Source organism: Terrapene carolina, unplaced genomic scaffold, assembly GCF_002925995.2.
Source record: "Terrapene carolina triunguis isolate 2854851 unplaced genomic scaffold, T_m_triunguis-2.0 Scaffold228, whole genome shotgun sequence".
In the NCBI taxonomy this organism is placed as follows: Eukaryota; Metazoa; Chordata; order Testudines; family Emydidae; genus Terrapene; species Terrapene triunguis.
The window spans coordinates 1,971,940-1,998,720 of NW_020664579.1; the positions used below are offsets into that span (position 1 = coordinate 1,971,940).

Genomic DNA, 26,781 nt, shown 5'->3' on the forward strand with positions numbered 1-26,781 from the left:
CATGCATCCGAAGAAGTGGGTATTCACCCACGAAAGCTCATGCTCCTATACGTCCGTTAGTCTATAAGGTGCCACAGGACTCTTTGCTGGTTTATTGTGGGTTACCCTGGTGCAGCTGCACCGATGGCTGTAGCTGGGGCAAATCCCCAGTGTAGGCATGGTCTTAGGATATTTGTTCAGATACATCAAACCTGACCAGGTAACCAGACTCTCAAAAAGTCCTGTGTTGCTTATGGTGGATTTCGCTATATGATGATGGCTCTTTAGAATTTTATTACAGCAAAATCTTGCTATTAAGTATTTATCCATTGGTGAAAATGTAACAAGGGGTCAGTGTGCCGCCTAGTGGCTAAAGCCAGGAATTTTGAGGGTTCAAATTCTGTCCATGCAGCTGTGTGATGTCAGGCTAGGTTCTTGACCTGCTTTGTACAGAGACCGTCCTGGTGGAAAATGCAGCTGTCTAGCGGCATGTCCAATGATGGCTAGAGCTGAAAAAGGACTGGATAAGGTTATGGACATTAATATTTGTATCTATGAAAGGAAAGATAAAGGGTCCTGAAATCTCACGTTTCATGATAAAACTAGTCATACAGAGATCTGGAATTAATTCACCCTCACATACTGCATTCCATAGTTAGGTACAGGAAAGTCTTTGTCTTCCTGTGGAACATCTGGTTTTGGCCACCGCTGGAGAAGAGATACTGTACTGAGAGATGAAAGGTCTGATCTGGTAAGGCAATTCCTATGATATGTGGCATCTGAAGTGAGTTTAACTTGGGTGGGTAAAATGCATCTCTGTGGTGAAACAAATCAACTGAAGAATGTAAAGGATCCACTTCATCCATCTTCCTCCCCTCCTCCAATATGCTTTCAGAAGGCTAGATTTGAAGCGGAAAAGTTGGATCTCCCAGAATCCAATTTGCATCTCGTCACGCTCCAGTGTAAAGCATCGATTTGACAATTAAGCTTGTTTTGATTTATATAAGCTAGTCTGAGTTTCTGCTTATCCCCACGGCGGCGCTATGGGGGGGAAAAGTTAAGGCTGTTTGAGTGACCGTAACCATGCACTTGCAGAGTTTTCAGATCTTTTAGGGGTTTGTGGTAAAGTATTTGACCTGTTCACCTGGACTTCCAAGGCTTTCTGATGTTTAACTGAAGTAAGTGGTAGATTCTTTCAAACTTCACTCTAGGTTAATTAATTCTTTTTTGCCTTGGGAATTCAAAGCTAGATGGGTAGCTGGGATTGGGGGAGGTGGGAAGAGAGGGAACAATTCCATACTGGTCCCCAGTAGAGGACTATTTGGTGTATTGTATCTTCTGTCTCTGACATCTGTGCTTCAATATTCATCTCAAGAATTCTGTATTTATTAACTTTTAAAAAAATTAAAAATGCATTTAAGTTACACTTTTCAAGTCACGATTTGAAAAAGAAAATGGGACAAAAGTTGGCTGCCAGCGATTGAACAGCTGGGCTTTGCTTAATAGGCCTAAATTAGAAGGATTGTACATCTGCCTTGAACATAGAATTTACAGTCTCCAAAAACTGCTTAAAAGGAAGCGAGGGCTGAATGGAAAAGCTTTCTAAAAATTCCACTTGGGATCCCAGATCATGAACAAAATATATTCAGTATGAATGTAAGGAGAAATATCAACATAACAAAATAATGTCGTCTTCTACCTATCTGCCAAGACCCAAGTTAAGATTCTGAATGGGTTTCCCCCATCTTGGGATGATGGAGGCATTATGACACCCCAAATGCCTGTAGCAGTGAAATGAGTGCAAATGCTTGTGTGCCATGTGTACTCTTCAGGATTGTTGATTGTGGGTAAGGGTAGTGATTTTGTATGTGGGAAACCTGAGTTGATGGCTGAGCTCCTCTTGTAAAGCTGGTTTTAGCTGTCCTAATGGATTTTTATTCTCTCTAACTTTTATTATTCAAAACAGTTGATTTTTGTGACTACTTCATTGATGCATGAAAGACTCTACAGCAGTTGCCGGAAGGGGGTGATACGTGAACAAGCAAAGAGCAGCATAAATTATAGCGTGTGAAGAATTTCTCCCAAAGCATTAAAGGGTAGTGACCCAATCACGCTTTGATTTCTAAACCCCTAAACATCCCCTTCTTTGCAAGGCCTCTCCCACCCCATCTTGAACATAGTCTCAGCTTTTGTCTACACACAAAAGCTGAACCACTTGAACAGTAGTGGTACAGTTAAAGCAGTACAACCCCCCCTATTGTGATGCAGTTCTTCTGCCATAAAGTTGCTTATACCAGTATAGCTTAGTCCCATACTGGAAAGAGAATAAGCTATACTATAAGGCACCTTTTTAATTAATACAGTTGTGTCCACAATTATTGTACCACTATAATTATTTCAGTGTTTAAAAAAAAATAATGACACCCCTGGCATAGCGAGACGGTACAAAATCCGTATATTGACAAGGTCTAAGGTAACATCTAAATATAAAAGTGTGGCTCACTTCATGGCATTGTTTACTTCCTTAGCATGTAAACGGCCAGAGTTCATTTCTGTCAAGTCCTAGGCCTGCAGGAACTGGGAGGTCTGCCAGAGGGTGCGTCCTCAGCACCTGGCAGTGGAGAGAAGAGAGCTGAAGCCTTTTGGTTCATTTCCACAGGGATTCTTCTGACCTGAGCCAAAAGCAGGGCTGGTGGGAGTCCTGTCAAGCCCTCCTGCGAAAAGTTACCAAGATCCAGTATTTGGAGGGTCTGGTGTAAGAGAAGACAGTTTTGAACGAGGGCAGGAAATCTGCCTCCTATGTGTTGTTAGTTCAGATTTGCAAACTTCTTCGACTTCTTGCTCACACATGTGCTGGCTTGTCCCAGCCATTACTACATTCAGCATGGTCAACTCCCAAGTATTCAAAAATGAGTCCGCACCCCCACAATCATGAGATTGGCTTAAAAAAATCTTGAGATTTAAAAAAATAATAAATTTTGTGGATGTCTTCTCTGCCTTCTGGTTGTTGAGCCTTCAGAGTGCACTCAGTTCATGTTTTCAGGCTTTTCTTTACCATTAGGAGGTCTAGAAAATCATTTGTTAAATGAAAGCGGAGATTCTCATGTAAACGGCTGCCTCCAGGAACCAGGAATTTATGAAAAAAAATCAAATATCACAAGACTCATGGTAAAATGATAAGGGTTGGCACCATTGTGTGTTTTGGCTTTTTACTCTGTATGTGCACGTGTGTACGTGGTATTCTTTCTCATACTTGTAGATGTTCTTAATCACTCTGAGTAGATGCAAGCATACATTGATCCTATGACTCCCAAATATGAAACCTCCTATGAGAATGCAGCAAAAGACAAAAGGTGGAGCTTCCTTTTGGGGGTAAACCTAAAAGTAGTCGTTTGTGTGATAAGGAAAAGCTGCTGCGTGCTGATTTATACTTTTTTGTTCTGTCTTGTTTTAAAATATTTCACTTCCAGTATTCAAGGTGTCCTTCTCTTTTTCAAAATGGCATTTTGTTCTAATCCATACTGATCATATTACTTCACCTGTGACACATTGAGGCGATGTGGGTATATGAGATGCTTGTTCGGAATGATGGCAGCAGGTGTTCAGCGGGGCTTAAAGCTACCTTGAAGTAATTGTTTACTTTTGTGTAATGGCTAATTAGAAGGAGGTTGGATGAAAACCTGGTTATCAGATTCACAGGCTTTCCCCTGAGCTCCAGAGAGCTCAAATCTCACACAGGTGGCCAGAGAGCAGGGCTGGAGAAGCTGAAGGCTCTAATCAGACTCTTGCATGGGGAAGATGTAGGAAACTGTACAACGTACACTTTTTGGGTAGAACAGGAGGTGGTGTTAAGGCAAGCAGATCACTATGTGCTATTAGTCCAGAGCTCCTCTGGTTTTGGTCTTACAGGCACTGTCCACCTACAAAGAAGATTTTGGTCTAAAAAGGTGCTTTTACAAATTTGTAATTGGAAAAGATCAGAGGGAAAATTTCCTCCTCTTTGTGGGAAGGGATAAGTCCCAGCTATTGTATTTATATTTGTGTTCTAACAGCACCTAGAGCTGAGATTAGGGGTCCCCCCGCACTAGGTGATGTACATACAAGTAGTGAGAGACAGCCCCTGCCCCAGAGCGATTAGAGGGAGTCAGTAACTTGCCAGATTCCCACAGGAAGTCCATGGCAGAGCTGGGAATTGAACCCAAATTTTGTGGATCCCAGTCTCATGCCTTAACCATGAAATTATCCTCCTTCTCTCTCTATTTTAACTAGATAATTGCTCAGGTTAGTGACGCTTGTGTTATATCGTCATGGGTAAATAAGCTCTGACCCGAATCCTACCATAAAATAGCTCTGTTGGCATTTCCTGGAGGATGTGACATCCCCAGCATAGTGTGTGTTTTGGGGCATCATTTTTGAGTAAAGTGGCTGTGGAAGCAGGGTAGCTCACGTTGCCACCCACTGCCCCTTTGGAGATTACAGTGGGAGTGAGTGAGAGAGAGCGGGGGTGGGGGAAAGAGCAATGGCAAAACCTTTATAGGAATGAAGGTTGTTTCAGGCTGAGTCCTGAATGTTCATTGAAAGTACACTACCAACTCCAAGAAGAATGAATCTGGCATCTCAAATGGAAGAAGTGCCATTCATTCGTGCCATATCATGATGCCTTCTTGGTCAGTCTTGAATGGCTGATGATGTTAGATGTTGGCTGCATGTATGTTCCCTCTGCGTGCTGTACTGACGCTGGCCAGATAGTCCATACAGCAAGCACTGATCAAACTACCCAATAACCACAGACTTGGTTCGTAGCGAAGGCACTTGGTCAGGTTTATTGTCAACGAAGCACGGTCCTAATGCCCTGGCTCGGTGGTTACAAGTACACTAACACATGTATGCCCATTGCAATGGACTAGCTCTGATAATGGTAGGACTTTCCATTATCCCCTAGGCCAGCCAAAAACATGCCTTCTGAGACTTAATTTTATACCCTGATACAAACAAGTTATGTATTGCCCTCTGACATAGTTAACAAACCACATCAGGAGGCAGTAACTATCGCCCATTACCTCATACGTGTTGGTTCGATTAAAACATCTCTATCCATCACACTGTTACCCTGACCTTATCTTTAGGAGAAATCAGTGTGTTCTCGTTACCTTTGGGATGTGTGTTTGAACCATACTTGGTATGGGTTGTTTTGGTACCACCCTTCTGGAATATGTTTGCGTGAGTGTTCTGTGCCTAGCACTTCTTAGGCCTTGTCTACACTACAGGGGAAAGTCAATCTAAGCTGCACAATTTGAGTTACGTTAATAACATAACTCAGATCGACGTAGCTTAGATCTACTTACTGTGGGGTACACACTACGCGATGTCGATGCAAGATGTTCTCCCATCGACTCCCCCTTCTCTTCTCGGTGTGGTGGAGTACAGGAGTCGACAGGAGAGCGATCTGCGGTCGATTTAGCAGGTCTTCACTAGACCCGCTAAATTGACCCCCGATGCATCAATCACTGCTCGTTGATCCCCAGGTAAGTGTAGACAAGGCCTTAGGAATGTGTGTTTCTGTGATATCAGCTCCGTTCTTGCTAGATTCTGTGAGCAGGCCTGTCTCTTGTTCACAAGCTGGCTTTGCGTTATATCAGCAAAGCTTTGACCGCTACTTTAGCTCAGGCCTTAGGTCTCACACCGGGCTTCTGATGCAAGGCCTTATTTCTCAGGCTCTCTTTCTACTACAGCTGAATCATCATTATAGGTAAGTAAGGTACAGCCCAGATGGTGAACTGCTAACTTTTCATTTTAAAACTCCTACAGGCACAATGCTAACATACAGATAACTTGTAAAAATCCTTACCTGTGTTACTAATATTCACCATCGCTTTTGGTCTGGCACAGCCTAAGTTTCTGCACATAAGTCAAGGTTTCTCTTGGATCACTGAAGAGAGAGAAATGGAGATCTTGTGTAGGGTTTGCAGTGAGGGTGTTAACACCTTAACAGAATCGAGTCAACTTGTCTCTTTAATTGTGTATGTCCTTATGAGCACACTTCATAAATAGGAAAAAAAATCTTAGATTAATAAAACAGAACTGGATCCTCATTTCCCTATCTGCAAAATGGGGATAAATTATACTTCTCCATCTGCCAAAGGGGGTTGTAATGTTTGCACAATGCTCTTACATTCTCGGATGAAAGATGCTATTTAAAGGCAAAATGTATTCTAGGCATTCTCTTATTTGCTTTGTCCCTATTCCTCCAGCTGTCATGAGGCATGCTGACAAAAACTGGGCTTCTGTCATCAAGGGGTTGTTGATGCCTTCTGATTTGCTTTGATTTAGATATTCTCTCCCTCTCCCCCCACCCCCCAAGCATATAAAATGCTTCCAACATTTCAGGTAGAGCCTAGCACATTCTTTTTTCATTTACAAACCATCTGCTTCTCACATTTGCCCCTCTTACCCATCCAATCCTGTTCTGTGTCTTTTTTGTGTTACAGATGTCCTGTAGGATGGTGTAGCTGGATGGCTACCTTTTGATCCATGGTTTTTATAGCAGTGTTTGTTCTGGCAGCCTGCTGGTCGAAATTCAGGGAGAGCTATGGTAATTTCCTTCTGCATTTTTTGAGATATTTGGTAAAGTTCTGTGGAATACCAAAACAATTGCCCTCCTTCCAAAGGAAACCAGCTCTCACATGTTCATGAACCATGCACCTGGTGAGTTAACTCTTATAACTGTTTTCCCGACTATTAGTGACATTGTTAATACTGAGTACTTGTGTGGCTCTTGACAAACATGAATAGTTAAATGAATGCCTTAGTAAGGCTTGTACATTCATCGTCTCCAAGGAGTTAACACTAAGCATAAACTTTTTAGATAGAGTTATTGAGAAGAACAGTCATGACATCTGGATTCTATTCCAGACTCTGCCAGAACCTTCCTGCTTGACTTGAACAAATCTGTGCTTCAGTTTTCCCATCTGTAAAATATAGATATTACTTACCTTTGTGGAGCTTGATTAATGTTTTAAAGCACGTTGAGATCCTTGATTGGAGGAAGATGCTATCGAATGGCAAAATATTATAGGAAGTCTTAGAATGTTTCAGTTCAGAATGGTTCTGCTGGAAGCAGGACCACAGTGAGAGTATCTGATGGTACTGCTGCCATGTATTTCCATGTGGCAATACCTTGGAGCCACAGAACATTTCTCAGATTTTTGGTCAAGAAATCACGCTCCCAGATTGGCCTATCTATGGTACCACGTGTTCACAAAGTGCATAGCAGTGGTGGAAGCATAGCTCAGGGAAACAGTTGAATTCCTCATTTCCCGCCTTCATGACTGGTTGAGCAGAGACTGGTCCAAAGCTCAGGTATTGTGCAGTGTGACTGAAGGTGGATTGGGTAACAGAGCACTTGGATTGTTCATCAGCATGGAGAAGTCAATCCTCTCACCTGTGCAAAAGAGAGTTAATCAGTGCAGTCTTGGACTCTGCAGAAGCTAATGCCGTCTTCCCGCAGTTAAGATTCCAGGCATTGTGGGCCTTTGCTTTAGACCTGCAGGGCCATCCTGTCACCACAGCATAAAATTGCTTCAGGCTTCTGGGGCAAATGGTCTCATGCACCTATGTGGTTCATCGTGCCAGGCGCTTTCTCAGGAAGCTTCAAGGCTGGCTAGGTTCTGGGTTCTCCCCGATTTGTCACCCTCTGGACCTGGTGGCTGAGGTGCCCAGATAACTCTTGGCCTCCCTAGACTAGTGGACAGACCTTGAGTGAGTGAGTGTGTGTGTGTGTGTGTGTGTGTGTGTGTGTGTGTGTCGTTTGCTCCACCTCAGCCAGCTTTGATTTTAGTGACAGACACTTCTCTTTTCTTTCCCCCCCCCGCGCCCCCCCCGGTTGTGGGGCTCACATAGGATCCCTGTGGACAAATGGGTTATGGTCTGCCCAAGATTTGACTCTATATATAAATGTAAGAGAGTTGCGGGCCACCTACCTAGCTTATCAGGTCTTCCTTCCCCATGTCAAAGGGAGACATCTGTAGAGCCCTGCGCGGATACAAATTTTGTATCCACATCCAATCTGCAAACATGGTCCACGGATACCTGCATCTGTAGATATAAAGCGGCTATCTGCAGACTTGCCGGGCTTTAGAGAGCTGTTAGTTCTGGCAGATAATACAATGGCCATGTGTTACATCAACAGGCAGGGAGCAGCCCGGTTGAGTTTGTTATGCCAGGAGGCAATGAGGCTGTGGGACTTCTGCATCAAAACTCAATCCACCTCAAAGCCTCTCACCTCATGGGTGTTTAGAGCGCTCTGGCAGACCACATAAAGCAGATCATTCAGCAGTCACCACGAGTGGTCTCCCTGCCCAGATGTGGCCAGATTCATTTTCCAGTGGTGGGAGACTCCCCTCATAGACATGTTCGCTACCAAAATCAACAGGAAGTGTCATCACTTTTGTTCTCAGGTAGTTCACAGCCCTGGGTCTCTGACAGGTGCTTTCCTCCTATCTTGGAGGACAAACTCCTGTACGCATTTCTTCTGACTCCACTCCTGCCCAGAGTGTCTCACACAGAGCTCCACTGACACTATCACTGGACCCAGACCTGATCTCCCAGGACCATAATCACCTCCTCCATGCTCTTCATCTGACAGCCTAGATGCTCCATAGTTAACTCCTCAAGAGGAAATTTGTTCAAAGGGAGTCCAAGATATGCTTTTTAATACCTTCTAGGTATACTTACCTGGCAAAGTGGAAGAGATTATTTTCCGTCTGGTCACAGCCGAAAGGCGTTTCCCCAGTCTGAATCCAACATGTGGTGGATTGGAGCTGTCTGTTGTACCTGAAGCAACAGGATCTTGCCATTAGTTCCATAAAAGTCCACCTGGCAGCTATCTCGGCGTTCCACCTGCAGTGGATAACTGCTGTCTTTTCTCCAAACCAATGATGATCAGGGTTCTGAAGGGGTTGGACCAGTTATATTCCCCAAGTGGAGGATCCTGTCCTCCCTTGGGACTTAAACCTAATCTAAGCAAAGCTAATGTCTCCCCCCCCCCCCCCCCCCCCTGTTAAACTGTTGACTGCCTGTTCACTACTCCATCTCTCCATGAAGAGAATTTTTGGTCTCAATCACCTCAGCCAGGAGAGTGGGTGAAGTAAAAGCTCTGGTTTCTGAACCTGTGCATATGGCCTTCTACAAGAACGAGGTTTATCTACATCCTCATCTGAGGTTCCTCACCAAGGTGGTGTCTCACTTTCATATTAATCAGGCTATATATTTACCAACTTTCTTCCCTGAGCCTCATAATCATAGTGACGAGGGGAGACTCCACACGTTTGACATCAAAAGAACCATTCAGATTGTCATCACACCTGTTCGTGGCAGTTACGGACAAAGTGGAAGGCCTTCCAGTCTCTTCTCACAGGATTTCCTTGGGGATCTTCTCTTGTATTCATTTGTTGCTATGATTTGGCTAATGTAACTCCACTGAGTAGAGCGCTAGTACATGGAACCAGATCTTTCTGTCTCTGCAGCCTTTCTGGCCCAGGTGCCTATTCTGAACATTTGCCAAGCAGCAGCTTCGTCTTCAGTACAAATCTTCGCTTCACCTTATGCCATCTCTCAACAATCTAGAGATGATGCCAGATTTGGGCGTATGGTTCTCCAATCCTTACTCAGGTAGACTCCAGTCCCGCCTCCAGATTGAAATGCCTGGGAGTCCCCTGAAGTGGAATGCACATGTGCAATCAATTGAAGAAACAGCAACTAACTGTTCTTCAAGATGAGTTGCACGTGTCCATGCCGTGACCCACCCTCCTTCCCATCTGTATTGGAGTCTATCTAGTAAAAAGGAACTGAGAGGGACTGGGGATGGCTCCGCCCTTTATACTTTCATGCAGTGGCATGAGGCAGCAGAGGGCGCATGTGCCACCCTAACAGGTACTAAAAGAACGATTAGTACTTGTGGCACCTTAGAGACTAACAAATTTATTTGAGCATAAGCTTTTGTGGGCTAAAACCCACTTCATCGAATGCATGCAGTGGAAAATACAGTAGGAATATATATATACACAGAGGACATGAGAAAATGGGTGTTGCCATACCAACTGTAACGAGAGTAATCAATTAAGGTGGGCTATTATCAGCAGGAGAAAAAAAAGTTTTGTCGTGATAATCAGGATGGCCCATTTCCAACAGTTGACAAGAAGGTGTGAGTAACAGTAGGGGGGAAAAATTAGCATGGAGAAATAGTTTTTATTTTGTGTAATGACCCATCCGCTCCCAGTCTTTATTCAAGCCTAATTTAATGGTGTCCGGTTTGCAAATTAATTCCAATTCTGCAGTTTCTCGGAGTCTGGTTTTGAAGTTTTTTTTGGTTGGAGTATTGCGACTTTGAGGTACTGCATTTAATAGGTACTGCAGCTGGAAAAAATTTCTGATAGCTATGTTGAGCATGCACACACCTGAAGTGCAATGAACATGTGCAACACGGCTTGAAGAACAGCAGTTACAGAATAGGTCATTGTCCATTTTTTCTTAGTTCCTAGATTGGGCCTCTCATTATGTGACGTATTGTATTCTCTCTTCCATGACTTCCAGCTCAAGGGTTCAGACCTTCCAAGTACTAAACATCCTTATTTCCAACTGAGGTCGATAGTTGTTGAGGGATTTGGAGGATTAGATTTGTTGCCCAATTTTCTCTGCCCTACTCTGATTGCACTTTAGAAGATTTGCATCTGTTTATTTGAGTGAATTTATTGTGAGAGTAGCCACCGCAAAGGCTCCCATGTGAAATTTAAAAAGGTCCTTCCCCAGAAGATAAATCTGAACTGTGTGTCAGTGATTACTTTAACGTAATAAATCACTGCATGTGAGCAGTACATGCTGGGAAAATGGTTTCATTCCTTGCTTACCCTTGCAGGAGTCTAGTATTCATGAATCAAGGCAAGTATGTAGCTGGCGCACAAAACTAGTACTCTCCTCCCTCCATCCCTCCCTCTGTTTTGTGGTGTTTTAAGAGGGAATAGAACATCTTCAATTTAAATAAATACTGATTTATCCCAAGTGAATAACAAACAAGTAAGGTTAAAACATCACAAAAAATAGAGCCAAATATCTTGAAAATCATTTCCTCATTTATATACCTGCAGAGATCTGAGCGTATGGTGCTGCATTTCCCATCGTGATTGCCTGAAGCAGTGCAGGGAAGCCCCAAGTCCTTTCTTTTGATTGAAGTCTAGGTTTTGTGGGTGCTCTGTCCACCTGTCTCGATTTCCGTGGCTGCCTGCATGGCCCTCTCAATGGGAGTGGTGTGCATAGTGCCCTTTCCTGAACTCAGGACTTAGCAGGTAAAATTTTCCAGTTCACTTTTTTTATTTTTACGAGCTCCTGACTCTCCTGTGTAAAATTCTGAAAACCATTGCTTGGCATCTGGAAACAATTCTGCGTCTGTGTGTTCTTCCCCTGTACTGGGTTCCTTTCCCATCTGATAACCTTATCCTCCCTTTGCGATGTCGCAATTGTCTGCTGTGGCAACTTGTTCCGACAGCACCAGCAACCACAGGTGGGGGAATAAATAATCCACGCTAACAAGCAGATAGATCCTCAAAGAGCCTATTTCTGCACAAAAGTTCTTGATAGCAAAGCAAGGGAAGAGAAATGTAAGAAATACATGTGCACTTTTTTTGGGATCAAAACTTAAACATTAATTGTCTGCAATGCTATGGAAAAATGACTGCATTGTAGAAATTAGAAATGGGAATGACTTCTTAGGTCACTTTTTCTACCCTGTGTGCACACTGCAGAATTGTTTTCTACAGTACATTCTCTAATGGGTTTATTATCCAGTCTACTTTTTAACTGTGCTTAACAATGGGGCACTTGCCACTTCCCCTAGGAGACTCTTCCACATCCTAATGGAACTCGCTATAGGGAAGTCCAGCCTATGTTTTCTCTCTTAAACTTTAATTCCATCGCTCCAAGCTGTGCTTCTGCGTACCACACTAAATAATTCCTCTCCCTTCAGATATTTGTAAGCTGTTGTCATATTGTTCCTCTTTTAGCTATTTGGTAGCCTAACTCTACATTTCTAGCTCTTTCTTCATCAGTTGGTCTTTCCAGCTCCTTGACCAGAACGGTGCAGCAAAGAAGAACTCCTTTCAGTTTGTCCTGGTCTCTTTTTGTAACGGATCTTGACACTGAACATGTTTTCCCACCTCAGTCCCATCTGCGGTCTTGCTGTGGGTCTTTCCCTTTGGGATGGCTCCATTTGGCTGCCTTTTTCTCTTTTCAGCTGCTGTCCAAGCATTCCCCCTTACCCCACCTTTGCCTAGCTGATCAGAAATCAACTTGTACATCATTCACCTGTAGCCCATGTGGGCATCCTTCATAAAGAGGAGTGCTGTGCATACTCTCGAGCAGCCTGTCTTGGACGTTCAAATAGTCATTCTTTGCAGCAGTTGTTGATTTTTGTCTGGTGACGTCTCCTCATTTGTATTCTGCAAACACTGAGCTGCTCTGCTATCCTAAAGGCCTCTCCCTATTTGAAGTCCCCTTTTGATTAGACTTTTTGAATGCTGTATACTTATTTACTCCTGCCTTTGCTGATCTCGGTCACACCTAACTCCAATTTCTATTGGGCCTCTCTCACTGGCCAGCTTTCCCCTCAGCAGACCTTTTACTACTTGACACTTTTTTTTTTTTTTTTAAAATAACCTGGACACATCGTTTCTTCTCTTCACTGCCTTGTCCAGTTCTCTCCGATCCAGTACGATTTATTCAGTTCACACTCTTTAAGTGGTCTCTGCAGCTTAACAGAATTGATGCACCCCAGAAACTTGGAAAGAGAACAGTTATTCCTTAATGTTCTCTCAGTTTCTTTTCCAAAGTTTCCTTAGTTTCAAATTTTTTTAAATGGGGAAAAAAAAAAAAAAAATCCATTGAGCTCCAACTCTTTGTAACTGGACTTCCTTTTCTAGCTGGCTGGCTTCTGAGTTCAGGCACTTAACATGCAAGTGGAATTAACTCATGCTGCTTCATAAAATGCTTTTTATTCCAAAGGATCCCTGAATTCTTTACAACTATACATATGTAATCTTTGGGTGGGCTAGATTTTACTTCACTGCCCTTTTCCAGTGCCTAAAAACCCCAACTCCCACAGAAAAGCACCTGGAAACCCTGAATTCAGTCACTAAGGATTTTCAGCAACGGTTGTGCAGAATCAATCTCCCCACAATCAAGTCCAAAAAAGAACAAAAGAAATTAAGAATTAAGTTAAGTACCAACTTGATAAAATCTTATGATAAAGCAATATAATAACTTAATTTCTGCAACATAACATGGCTACTTTATAATCCAGACACATTATCTTCATCGTTCTACATAAACATAAATAAAAGAAAACAGATTAAATCTAAACAGGTCAGTTCTCACAGAAATACAGTGAGAAGAAACTCAGTTCCCAAAAGCTTAGGTTGAGTTTATCTGAGTCTCAGTTACAGTATTTGATTTCCAAAATCTCTACAGTCTGCAGAGTCAAAAGGACTGGAACAACATCTTCCCTCCACTTGCTTGTAGTACTCTTCAGTTGGAATCCATGCGGACTCTTCCTCCTCCTCTGCTGAAATCAGTCAGTTAGCGAGTCAGCTAACCAATTAACCAACCACTTGATTTAAGTATATAGGTTTAAAAAAAACCTGTTACAAGAAAAATACAAACTGAGAATAGCAAAATATAAGTCATTCTTTCCCCATTATCGCCTTTAAATAAGAGAAAAGTTGGTGAATCGTACTAGTTGAGACGATTTAATTAAAACGGGCTAAAATCAAACAACATTCCAAGTATGCAATTAAATAAAAAAATAGTTTTTGCTTTCTGTAATTAACTGTTGGAGGGTTAACAATGCAAAATGCTTCAGAGGGTAGGGGGAAAACAGCCTACTTTCTGCACCTGTGGCTCAGCTTCTCCCAACTCACACAGGGCACATGGCCTTTTCTAAAGCAGTTGCCCTGACTACTTGCCTTCCTGGAGTCTGAGTTTAGCTAAAGGGAATCTATTGCCCATACTCAAAACTACCACACCCAACATCCAGAAATTTGTGGATGTGGAGTGCTAATTGTGCATCTGCCAGGCAACGATGACTCAGACACAACTCATTCCTACTCTCTCCCCTCCCCCCCTGATCTCTTAGAGATATCTCCCGAATAGGCACATGGGTTGCATCTGCACAGGGCCATGGAAATACGGTCGGTCGCCTGTCTGGTGGCAGGATGGTTGTCAGCTGAAACGGTAGCCATGCTCTACAGTGAGGAGAGGGGAAATATTGGACATTCTTATATTCTTATGCCCCGTTTGCTTTGCGTGGATAATAAGATATCATCACCTGAAATCCCACCTGCCTTCCCTCCCTGCATGCAGAGGAAACTGCATGGTTTTCAGCAGACTTGGTGTTTTTTTTTAAGGGGGGAGGAATTCACAAAAAATTATTCATTCTTGCCTTTTATGAAACTTTATAATAAATGTTAAAAGTGTTCATTTATCAAAAACCAAAATGAAAAATGTCAATAACTGTTTCTGAGAAATTTAAAAAACAAAACACTATTGTGCAAAATTAAAAAAAAAAAGAGAGAGAGAAAAATTATTGAGAACGTGGAAATAAGAACATCAACGTTTTTTGTGACACTGTTTTCTCTCATGAATTTCTCTCTCGTGGAGGCATGAAGAGCTGCATCTACTCTGCTAGGATGGGGTTCTGTGCAAATCCAGCTCTGAAACAATTGAAGCTTCGACATCTAAACCATCCTTTCTGGAAGTATTTCTGTTTGAGTCTCCCTGTGAAACAGAAAATGGGCGTAGGGAGGGGGGACAACAATTCAGATCTCTCTTTGTGGTGGAGAGTATGTTGCTTTTGCTCTTGTTTCTTCGGGGAGGCTGTAAGCGATTTTCCTTTTCTTAAGCCATCCTTGTGTTTTTTCTGATTTGCAGTGTGGGTGGTGATCTGGTGGGGATAGTGTCAGAGGAGTATGTGGTGAAGTAGTGAGAGGCTCAGATATAAAAATTGGCCCCCAAAATTGTGATTCTAGGAGGACAAGAACTTTTGCTCTGACAGAGTTAGTCCAAGCTTGCACCCACATTTTGTGTGTCAATAATGCTATTCAAAGTTGAGCTGCCGGGTACCAGATGCAAAGGGGAAGGTTCTAAGCATCTGTCTGTAGGATAAGGAACTGCTCCTCTGTTCGTGGCTGCATGTCTGATCGGTGGTGATGAATGTTGCAACCTTTTGCTAGTTTTATAGGATTTTTTAAATTATTTTTTAGGACTTTTGGATAAGGGTCAGTCTGTAGACATTCTCACAGCCACGACCACAGAGTTCTCAAAATAACTATGGACTTGCTGACTGACTGTTCAGCTACATATTTACTTGTGAACTGTGGACTTTCTGAGCAAGACATTTTTGGAAGAGGGACGATCTTCATTTGCATAAAGTTGGAGTAATCAGACTCCATCCAGTGACTGCAGAAGGGGAATATCTCATTCTGATTTGCCAAGGGACTCCTGAGGCAAGAAGAAACAGCAAGGCTGCCATCTTCAAAATTTGAAGGAAAAAAAGAAGCCATGACTTGCTTCTGGTTGCTGGCCTCTGGCTGTGCAATGCCACCATGTCTGACAGAGAGGCCTGTGCCGCCTCTGCCTTCCTGACTGGCCTCTGACAAGTAGGAGTCCAGCAACACACATCTAAGATTCTATATCCACAAGCAAGTTGACCCATAGCCGGCCAGGAGGTCTGTCAGCACTAAAATAGTTGATTGGTCAGTTTTCACAGCTCATTTCAATCACATACCAGCATGTGACAGAGTGTACCAAGTGCAGAGGCCCCCGGCTGGAGGCATCAGGGTCCTACCACACTCTGTCCCAGAAAGGAGCAGTAGCGCAGTCCTCCAGGCTGCCTAGAGTGGCAGCAGGGGAAGCAGCCAATAAAGGCCCAGGAGGGCCATATAAAAGGAACTGCAGAGCCAGAGTCAGGCAATTGCTGCCTGGAGCTGTGGGTGTGAGGGTGGTGTTCCTGGCTGGCTGAGGGAGCTACAGGAGTGTGGACAGAGCAGTTGCTGGCAGGGACTAGGGGAGCAAGAGGGAGCTCCTGGCTGTCTGCTGGGACTTGCTGTATGCCCTGAGGTAAGGTGATACGTTGGTGAAGGTGCTGGGGCTATTCATAGGGTTCCTGGGTGTAGTGGGTGGGCCCGGTTCCCCCTCCCTCCCCACTGCCACAGGGGAGTGGCCTTACACTCAGAGAGAGGATTGAAGACCCCCCGAAAAGGGTCAGCGATACTGGACTTTATTAGATCTTGATACACCCTCAGAACGGGACTTGAACAGTTAGTGACTCAGCTGGAGGGCTTGGGTCAGTAAAAGGCCCAGAGAGGGCAAAGACGTCGTCTCCAAGGAGGGAGCCCTGGGGGCAAGGACCCTACCAGGACTGTTGGGGGCACGGACCCTACCAGGACTGTTGAGGGCACTAGAAGGGCCTTGTTGGACTGATACCCCGGAAGGGGTCTGCTTTGTTCGTGATTCACATGAACTGTGTGTGACTCAGTCTGAGGGCTGAGACACTGAAACCTGCCTGAGAAACTGCTCACAGCGGTCACTGCAAGCTGAGAGAGTTGCAGACGCACACCCGGCCAGGCGGTGCTTGTGAGAGGTGCATGCCACACCCTTGCACAGTTTCATGAAGCTGAATGAAACTGCAAGAGTCGTGACAACCATCCTACATAAGCATTGATCTTTTGGGTTTGTTTTTCCAGTTTCTACTAGCAGAAGGACATATTTTTACCTTACCATTCTAGCATGTTTATTTTAACTCCAGTAGATTCCTGGTAGTGAGCACGTGTGTATAGAACTCAGAGTTTATCTGAGAATGACACCTGTCAAATAACCTCTCAAACACTTGAAACAGCCATAGGTTAAATAGCCACACTGTAAAAATATCACACAAGCGTATATTTTATGGTTAGGAGTTGTATGTTTTCCCTGAGAAATCATGTTATTTTCGCCTAAAATTTGTATTTGAGCTTTGAATGTAACCAGCTGTATCATTTGAATTGAATTGGAATATTTTATGTTGCCCTATGGTGGGGTGGGGAGAAGGGATTGTTGCCTATATGTTATAAAGTTGTATTTTGGACAGGCAGCCTTGTTTGGCCTCAGAGTTGGCCCAACATCAGCTTCAACTAGGGAGTGATTTGGTGCTCCCTGTATCAGGCATTAAGCTGGAATGTAAATATATCGGCTAGCATTGTGATTGATAGTGCCCTGTTATTTTGGGGCTGATGGCTAAACCAAGACTGTGCCTATCTCAAATTATTAGAAAAATCTTACAAAGAATTTTTGGTTTATTTTATGTGGTTCAGTCGACCTGATGATTAGATTAATTTGATTTGATTGATTTTGATTTTATATATGAATTTTATTTTATACTTTTGATTAGTTATTTAGTTAATACAGTTGGAATCTTGTGTTGATTTCCCCCTCCTGTTCCCATGAGGAAGTCCCTGGGTACATAAGACAACTCTGTGCCCCACCTAGTGGTTGTCCATAAAAGTGAACCATAATCTTCAGTGTTTTTGTAGGTGCTGATGTTAAACGATTTGTGGACCAGGGCAATGACAGTCACAGCTCACAGGCATTGTTAACACATGGAGTTTTGTGTCTTTTCTTTTCCTCGGTGATAACTTTATTGCCCTGCATTGCAGGTGTTTTTCAATGCTTATTAAATGTCCTGGAAGGGACATTTCCAGAGCTCCTTGAAAGGCAGTCTATGCTAATGAGGAGGGTGTGGGGTGAATGACTGCTGACCTGCTGCACAGTGGAAAGAGATGATGGGAACAGAAAAGAAGTTACGGAGGGGAAAGGGGATGGGAAAGGTTGGATCCAAGGCACAAGAGGGCATCTGTTATGATGTGCACAAGGCCATTTGTCTTCAGTTTAACTACTTTTTTTTTTTCCCCTGTAAAATTCCCAAGTTTTACAAAAGCTGCTGTTTGGGTTTTTTTTAAGAGGTGGTTATTTTGGACCACTCAAAGAGCTTGGCTTGTTTAGCCAACCAAAGGAAGGCTGAGGGGAGATATGATTGCTCTCTATAAATACATCAAAAGGATAAATACCAGGGAGGGAGAGGAGTTATTTAAGTTAAGTGCCAATGCGGACACAAGAACAAATGGATATAAACTGTCCATCAACAAGTTTAGGCTTGAAACTAGATGAAGGTTTCTAACCATCAGAGGAGTGAAACTCTGGAAGAGCCTTCCAAGGGGAGCAGTGGGGGGCAAAAAACCTAACTGGCTTCAAGACTGAGCTTGATAAGTTCATGGAGGGGAGGGTATGATGAGACTGTCCACAATGGCATGTAGCCGATCTGTGACTGCTAGTAGCAAATATCCCCAACGGCCGGTGATGGGACCCTAGATGGGGAGGGCTCTGAGTTACTACAGAGAATTCTGTCCAGGCCAAAATGCTCGGGGTCCAACTGACTGCCATATTTGGGGTCAGGAAGGAATTTTCCCAGGGTCAGATTGGCAGAGACCCAGGGTGTTTTTTGCCTTACTCTGCAGCATGGGGCAGGGGTCACTTGCAGGTGTAAACTAGTGTAAGTGGTGAATTCTCATGATTTAAGGACTTCAGTGACTCAGCCAGAGATTAGGGTTACAGGAGTGGGTGGGCGAAGTTCTGTGGCCTACAATGTGCAGGAGGTCAGATTAGATGATCATGATGGTCCCTTCTCGCCTTAGTCCACGAGTCTACATGAAAATACTGACTGTGTTAATCCAGTACAGTACATCGGGTAGCTATGTTTATGTGAATAATAAATTAGTTGACGTATAAATGTGAGGCCATCTGTTAGGATAAGGCAATGTCGTGGAAGATGCATACAGAGGCATGCATGTGCATACTGTTAATGTACAGTTCATAAAATAAGCTACAGCATTAAACTGCTTTTCCATTTGATATTTGTTACTTTTCTCTTTTTGTTGCCTTTTTTCCCTGTCTTCCTGCTCTCCAAATTTAATGTTGCTATTTACCTAGAAGACTATTCAATTTTGCACTGATTTTCACCTATTATTTAATTTTTGGAATAAACACCAGGAAATTCCCAGGGAATTTTAAACAAAATAAAAACTAAAAATGAAGGGCTTTGGCTACGTAGCACCTGCATAATGCTCAGCCTCTTCAGAGTGCTTTGCATGCTACTCCTCGCAGCAATCCTGCGGAATAGGGAAGAAGGAGCTGTATGGAAACTAAGTCATGCATGTTGGGACTTTCCAAAGTGATAGAAGTGGGATTAGAATTCAGTACCTCAAGGCTCACAGCACCATTCTTGCTCCACTGGACCATGCTGCTACTCAAGACTGTGTCCTACAATACACTGCATTGTAGAGTCTTGAACTGCTGCAACATTAAGAGGCAGTTGAGATTTTCTTTGAGATTTCCCTCAAAACATGAGATATTTTCTAGTGAGTACTGATGGTGGCTTCTTTGCAGGGACGTTCACGGAGAGGTGCAGGGGTCACTAGATTTCTGTCCCTTCTCCGACAAGCAAATGATGTGCTCACACAGAAGGTGCAAGTTAGGCTCTAAAAGCTGAGTGGTATTGCGCCTGTCTGATCCCTTAGAAATAAGCTGCTGCATGTAATGGAGAATTCAGTTCTAGGCAGCAGTCCAGGGAGTTCAAGGGTTCTGTTTAAGATCCAGTGTGCAAAGGTTTTGTTTAATATTTGGTGTGCAAATTCCTAAAAGGCTTATGCCCGTTTTAAAAGATTTAGTGGTACAAGCATGTTCCTGTCTGCACGTGGTATTGTGCTCTTTTAATTGCAGTGTGGACATACCACTAGCTATGGAAGAGGCTCTATTGACCCATTCTCTCCCTGTGACTCCTCGCGATTCTGAAATAAGGAAAAATGTTAAGTGACAATAACATGCTGTGCACCTCCTGAAAAGAATGAGCATTCTCACCTTCCCTTGTATCTCTCTCTCTCTCCCCCTTGATTGCTCAAAGCTGTCTGTCTCGTTTCATGTTGTATCTAACCTAGATTGTAGATTCTTCCAAACAGAGAGCATCTTGTACATCTAGGGCCCATTGAGGTATTGTGTTTCTGTCAGGAGTCTACTGGACTGGGACCCAGGAGACCTAGGTTCTAGTCCTTGGGCATGCACCTCTCTGTGCCTCTATTCACTTTCTTACCTTTTTACTTGTCTGCTTAGGTTCTAAGCTATTCTGGGCCAGGACTAACTCTTACTATGTATTTGTACAGCTCCTAGCATGATGGAACCCCAATCTCAGTTGGATTGTTCTGTTACATTTACTATGGTTTTGGCCACCACTAAAAATATATGGCTTCATCTTCTTCCTTTGGAAGACTCTACTACAGTCTATGGCTCTAACTTTTTGGACACACTTCCTGATAAATCAGACTTGTGCTCCCTTTCCAAATTTCATGTAATTATTTCTGTCATTCCCCACATTCCTGTCTCTGCTCGCTGTTTACCCTTCGAATATTTATATCCTCGTATCACATCTCCTCCCCTTTGGCCTTAGTCATTGCTTAATGTGCTTTAAAAAAAAGAAAAAAGAAAGTGTTTTTGATCAAAAGGGTTTGAAGAGTCTAGGTTTCACTGAAGCAAGCCGAGACCAGTGACTAGAGAATGGTCTGCCGTGCAGAAGGTCTGGAGGACTGGTCCAGACATAAATTAATAGTCCTCAGCATCAAAGTTTGTAGCATCGAAGGAAATGGGCTACTTTGGTGCAATTATCAGAATAATGTTGAAATCAGATCAAAAAGTATCTTATGTCTCCATTTCTAGACTGCATTTCTGAAATCAAAGGACTGTTTTATTTTTAAAAATAAATGTTAAGACCACAAGAGGATTTCAGAGAGGAGAAAATTGTGCTGCTTTGTTTCTGTGAACAAATGAGGATTTTTTTTTGAAGTACTTTGTCCATTTTAACTTGTTTGTAATTGGCTTTTAACCTCCGATGTCTCGAACCTGCAACCTCTTAAAAAAGGGATCGCTCCTAAGAGAGAGCCAAAACTGGCATTGGAATTTGTTTTGAGGCCCTTGTTAAGGGCTATGCTATGGTTGATTAAGGTACAGTGTTTTTACGGAGCTGGATGCACCTAGCACGGAGCTCAGATACAAATGTATTCTCTAGTGGTTGGAGGGAACAATACTTTCTCCCTGGCACACACCAATTACATTTAATCATCGCTTAAGCAGCTGTGTAAATGATTGCAGTCTTTAAGTAAAATTCAATCCCGTGGCTAAGCCAAATCCACATGGAAAGCAGAATATAGCAACAAAGGCTTTTTAACGCAAGTTACTTTTTTAATTTTAAAGACCACTGTCCAAGATAATTTCCTCTTTACTTTGATTATAATTCCATTGAAAGTTTGAAATTATCACTTTCTTAACTCAGAGAATTTCCTTGCTTGCTTAAGACCCTGGAATTGCTCACAGGATCTGGGACTCTTGGTGGTGGGATGTTTGCTCATGGAGGGCAGATGGTCAAGGGAGAAGTGGGAGAGGGTTCACAGAACCCTCCTTTTAAAGAATCATGGGATTTTTGCAAACTGATACATAACAAAGACAAGTCAATGTTTTTGGCTTCCTCCTCTTGATTAGTGCCACATCCGTTTTTGACTTTTCAAGAGCTCATTCTTGGACTACTCTGAGTTTGAGCTGAATAAAATCAGAAAGTAGATTTGAAATCTTACAAGCTTGGTGTGGTTCCTGTGTGCAGTGGGTGGTTACGTATCACAATCGAGCATAGTGGAGGAGATCATTCAAGTAGTAGCAGTTAAAGTAAATGACGTTCATCTGTGTGGTTGATATGTTGGTTGATTGGAGAGTGCAGGCATTGCCAAACTTTATTTGAAACATAGAAGAAGCAGAAGTGCTTGTGAGCTTGAATGTCTTTGTGTTGAGTGCATTTGTTGCACGCTGTTACCTTGTTGCATTTATGCTCCACAAAATAAAGGAAAGGGAGTAAGCTGTCATACAGTAATTGAGTACACAGACAGTGGCTTTTGTGCACCAGTAGACTTTGGAGCGCATAGATATATTGCATGGGGCTGGAGTTGCTTGATTTGAAATGCTTTGGTTCTAAGTTCATCAACTACAAATAATTCACCACAATTAAAGAAGTCTTTGTTTGTTTTTGTGTTTTAGTTGACCCTGTTGGTCGTCCACGGGAGCACTGTGAGACCTGAGCAAGAAGGTGGTTGCGAAGGAGTCTGAAAGCGCCCAGATTAAATTTTCTCATTGGTGATCACAGCTATCTGACTGGTTGGAAGCTGGATTCAGGTTACAGAAACTTGATTTTCAGGTAAGGTGTTTACTGTGAGTTCAAGCATGCATTGCTCCTTGGATGCGACTGCCGTATGTCTTCATGCTGAAATGTGGTCCAGGAGAAACTACACCAAGTCTTCTTAAATTACAGTAAAAACAACGAGGAGTCCTTGTGGCACCTTAGAGACTAACACATTTATTTGGGCATAAGCTTTCGTGGGCTACAGCCCACTTCATCAGATGTATGGAGTGAAAAATACAGTAAGCAGTATACATATTACAGCACATGAAAAGATGGGAGTTCCCTTACCAAGTGGGGGGTCAGTGCTAATGCGGCCAATTCAGTTAAGGTGGAAGTGGCCTATTCTCAACAGTTGACAAGAAGGGATGAATATCAACAGAAGAAAAATTACCTTTGTAGTGCTAACGAGGTCAATGCAATCAAGTTGGACGTTGTCTGTTCCCAACAGTTGACAAGAAGGTGTGAGTATCAGCAGAGGGAAAACTACTTTTTGTAGTGACCCATCCACTCCCAGTCTTTATTCAGGCCTAATTTGATGGTGTCCAGTTTGCAAATTAATTCCAATTCTGCAGTTTCTCGTTGAAGTCTGTTTTTGAAGTTTTTTTGTTGAAGAATTGCCACTTTTAAGTCTGTTATTGAGTGTCCAGGGAGATTGAAGTGTTCTCCTACTGGTTTTTGAATGTTATAATTCTTGATGTCTGATTTGTGTCAGTTTATTCTTTTGCGTCGAGACCGTCCGATTTGACAAATGTACATGGCAGAGGGGCATTGCTGGCACATGGAATATATCACATTGGTAGATGTGCAGGTGAACGAGCCTCTGATGGTGTGGCTGATGTGGTTCGGTCCTATGATTGAATAGATATGTGGACAGAGCTGGCAATGCGGTTTATTGCAAAGATTGGTTCCTGGGTTAGTGTTTTGGTTGTGTGGTGTGTAGTTGTTGGTTGGGGGCTGTCTGTAAGCAAGGATTGGCCTGTCTCCCAAGGTCTGTGAGAGTGAAGGATCGTCCTTCAGGATAGATTGTAGATCCTGGATGATGCGCTGGAGAGGTTTTAGTTGGGGGCTGTAGGTGAGGGCTAGTGGCGTTCTGTTACTTTCTTTGTTGGTCCTGTCCTGTAGTAGGTGACTTCTGGGTACCCTTCTGGCTCTGTTGGTCTGTTTCTTCACTTCACCAGGTGGATACTGTAGTTTTAAGAACACTTGATAGAGATCCTGTAGGTGTTTGTCTCTGTCTGAGGGATCGGAACAAATGCGGTTGTATCTTAGAGCCTGGCTGTAGACAATAGATCGTGTGATGTGGTCTGGATGAAAGCTGAAGGCATGTAGGTAAGTATAGCGGTCAGTAGGTTTCCAGTAGGTTTCCTATACTGGAAATACTGATGGTGTTTATGTGACCATCACTTATTTGCACTGTAGTGTCCAGGAAGTGGATCTCTTGTGTGGACTGGTCCAGGCTGAGGTTGATGGTGGGGTGGAAATCAATGAAATCCTGGTGCAATTCCTCAAGGGCCTCCTTCCCTTGGGTCCATATGATGATGATGTCATCAGTGTAGCGCAAATGGAGTAGGAGCGCTAGGGGACGAGAGCTGAGGAAGCGTTGTTCTAAGTCAGCCATAAAAATGTTGGTATACTGTGGGGCCATGTGGGTATCCATAGCAGGGCCACTGACTTGAAGGTATAAATTGTCCCCGAATCTGAAATAGTTGTGAGTGAGGACAGAGTTCAGCCACCAGGTTTGCCGTGACATAATCTGGAATACTGTTCCTGACGGCGTGTAATCATGTTTATGTGGAATGTTGGTGTAGAGAGCTTCTACATCCATAGTGGCCAGGATGGTGTTTTCTGGAAGATCACCGATGGATTGTAGTTTTCTCAGGAAGTCAGTGGTGTCTCGAAGATAGCTGGGAGTGCTGGTAGCATAGGGCCTGAGAAGAGAGTCCACATAGCCAGACAATCCTGCTGTCAGGGTGCCAATGCCTGAGATGATGGGTCGTCCAGGATTCCCGGATTTATGGATCTTGGGTAGCAGATAGAATACCCCTGGTCGGGGCTCTAGAGGTGTGTCTGTGTAGATTTGTTCCTGTGCTTCTTCAGGGAGTTTCTTGAGCAGATGGTGCAGTTTCTTTTGGTTACCCTCTGATCCCACTGAGGGATATGGCCTGTAGAATATGGTGTCAGAGAGTTGCCTAGCAGCCTCTCATTCATATTCCGATCTATTCATGATGACTACAGCACCTCCTTTGTCAGCCTTTTTGATTATAATGTCAGAGTTGTTTCTGAGGCTGTGGATGGCATTGTGTTCTGCACGGCTGAGGTTATGGGGCAAGTGATGCTGTTTTTCCACAATTTCAGCCCATGCATGTTGGCAGAAGCACTCAATGTAGGTGGGGGGAAGATAGCTCAGTGGTTTGAGCATTGGCCTGCTAAACCCAGGGTTGTGAGTTCAATCCTTGAGGGGGCCACTTAGGGATCTGGGGCAAAAATCAGTACTTGGTCCTGCTAGTGAAGGCAGGGGGCTGGACTCAATGACCTTTCAAGATCCCTTCCAGTTCTATGAGATAGGTATATCTCCATATATTTATTTAATGAAGAAGTCCAGTCTGTTGTTTCGACCTTCAGGAGGAGTCCATGCAGAATCCTTCTTTTTATAGCGTTGGTAGGAAGGTTTCTGTGGGTTAGTGTGCTGTTCAGTGGTGTGTTGGAAATATTCCTTGAGTTGGAGATGGCGAAAGTAGGATTCTAGGTCACCACAGAACTGTATCATGTTCGTGGGGGTGGTGGGGCAGAAGGAGAGGCTCTGAGATAGGACAGACTCTTCTGCTGGGCTAAGAGTATAGCTGGATAGATTCACAATTTGAGGGTAAGTTAAGGGAACCACTGTTGTGGCCCTTTGTGGCATGTAGGAGTTTAGATAGTTTAGTGTCCTTTTTCCTCTGTAGAGAAGCAAAGAGTGTGTTATAAATGGCTTGTCTAGTTTTTGTAAAGTCCAGCCACGAGGAAGTTTGTGTGGAAGGCTGGTTTTTTTTAATGAGTCTCCAGTTTTGAGAGCTCATTCATAATCTTCTCCTGTTTGCTTTATAGGATGTTGATCAGGTGGTTCCGCAGTTTCTTTGAGAGTGTGTGGCACGATCTCTCACCATAGTCTGTGTGGTATGTTGATTGCAATGGATTTTTTACGTTCAGTCCTTTTGGTGTTTTCCAACATACATGGGGCAAAATACACCTCCATTGCTTCCTTGCGTATGTGCTAAAGCGCTCTTGTTCCATTGGAACACTGGCACTTAACAGACGGCTGCCGCACACTACTCCTATGGAATACAGTAGTCTGCTGTTAAGGTATTTTTAGAGTGCCAGGCACTGAAATACCTGGGTGCTGAGCATATGAAAAGGGCCTAAGACTTTGAAGGGGTCAAATGTGTCCGGGGAGCCCTGACAACTCTTTTTGTCTTGCTGAGCTTGTTTCCACTGGGTCTGAGCTACAGAGATGTCCTCTCTTCCTCTGAAAACTCTTTATTCAGGTAGGCAGGTGTAGAGCTCATGCGGTTCCAGAATTGGTGTCTCCCCTGGAACAGATCAGACCAGCTGGGAGGCAAGGTTTGAGACCCCGATTGAGAGTTCTAGCAGATGACTGAAATTCTAATGGCTCCAGCTATGCCTGTCCCCAAAACATGCCTCTTTCTTTCAGCCACTTCAGCTCCAGACGTGGTTAGTTCCCATATTTACAGTCTTCTGCCTGCTATAAAACACTCAGCCTTTTCCTCTATTCTAGTTGTGTTGTGGTTTGGTGAGGGAAAGGCATTGCGGCACTTGGGTGTCTATTGGAAAGTAGTGACTGGGGATTTCAGGAGAAGCTCGTAGAGTTTCCCTGCTCGTGGATGAAGAGAGACGAGCTTTCCCAGTCCTGTTGGGAGGAAAAAAATGCTTCCTCTATCTCAGGAACTGTTCCTAGTATGTCCCAGAGGAAGCTTGGTGCCTACATGGCAAGTCTGTGGCAGAGCTTAGACTAGAACTCAGATCATCTGACTCCCAGTTCCTTGCTTAAACCACTGTGTGAGATTTCCTCCTATAGTGTATCCAACTGTAACTGCATGAACAAGTGGGCAGAACATAATCACCTCTGCTGGGCCATCCTAGATGCAGAACTACTGCAGCCCTGTGCCCCTTGTTACTAATTTGGAAAGGAAGCTGTTTCCCCCTCCTTCCCATTGCCCTTATTAAAATCTGAGTTGTGGGAAAATGCTTGATTGACTTTATAGAATCCAGATGTTCTGTCTGGGAGCAGGAAGTCCAAATGCTACTGCTGACCTGTGAAGCTAAAAATAGTGACAGGAAGACGCTCGTGGTAACGCTAAGTTCAGTGTGCAGCTCCTCTCACCAGATGCACCTTGGTGGGTGGAGGCAGATGGAACAGGGTGCAGGCAAACAGCTTGTTAGCTTGATTGCTCAGTATT

General features: G+C 43.5%; 1 protein-coding gene across 3 annotated transcripts in view; it reads left to right on the forward strand.

Moving 5' to 3' along the window:
* EXTL3 (exostosin like glycosyltransferase 3) overlaps nt 1-26,781 on the forward strand; it is a 191,169-nt gene that overhangs the window by 49,435 nt on the left and 114,953 nt on the right. For 2 of the 3 annotated variants that reach the window (XM_026656362.1, XM_024203531.1), the window contains exon 2: nt 22,186-22,342. The gene's annotated coding sequence lies outside the window, so the exon portion shown is untranslated. Of the gene's footprint in view, nt 1-6,467; nt 6,685-22,185; nt 22,343-26,781 lie in introns of all 3 variants that reach the window. The other variant, XM_024203530.1, reaches the window with a different exon arrangement.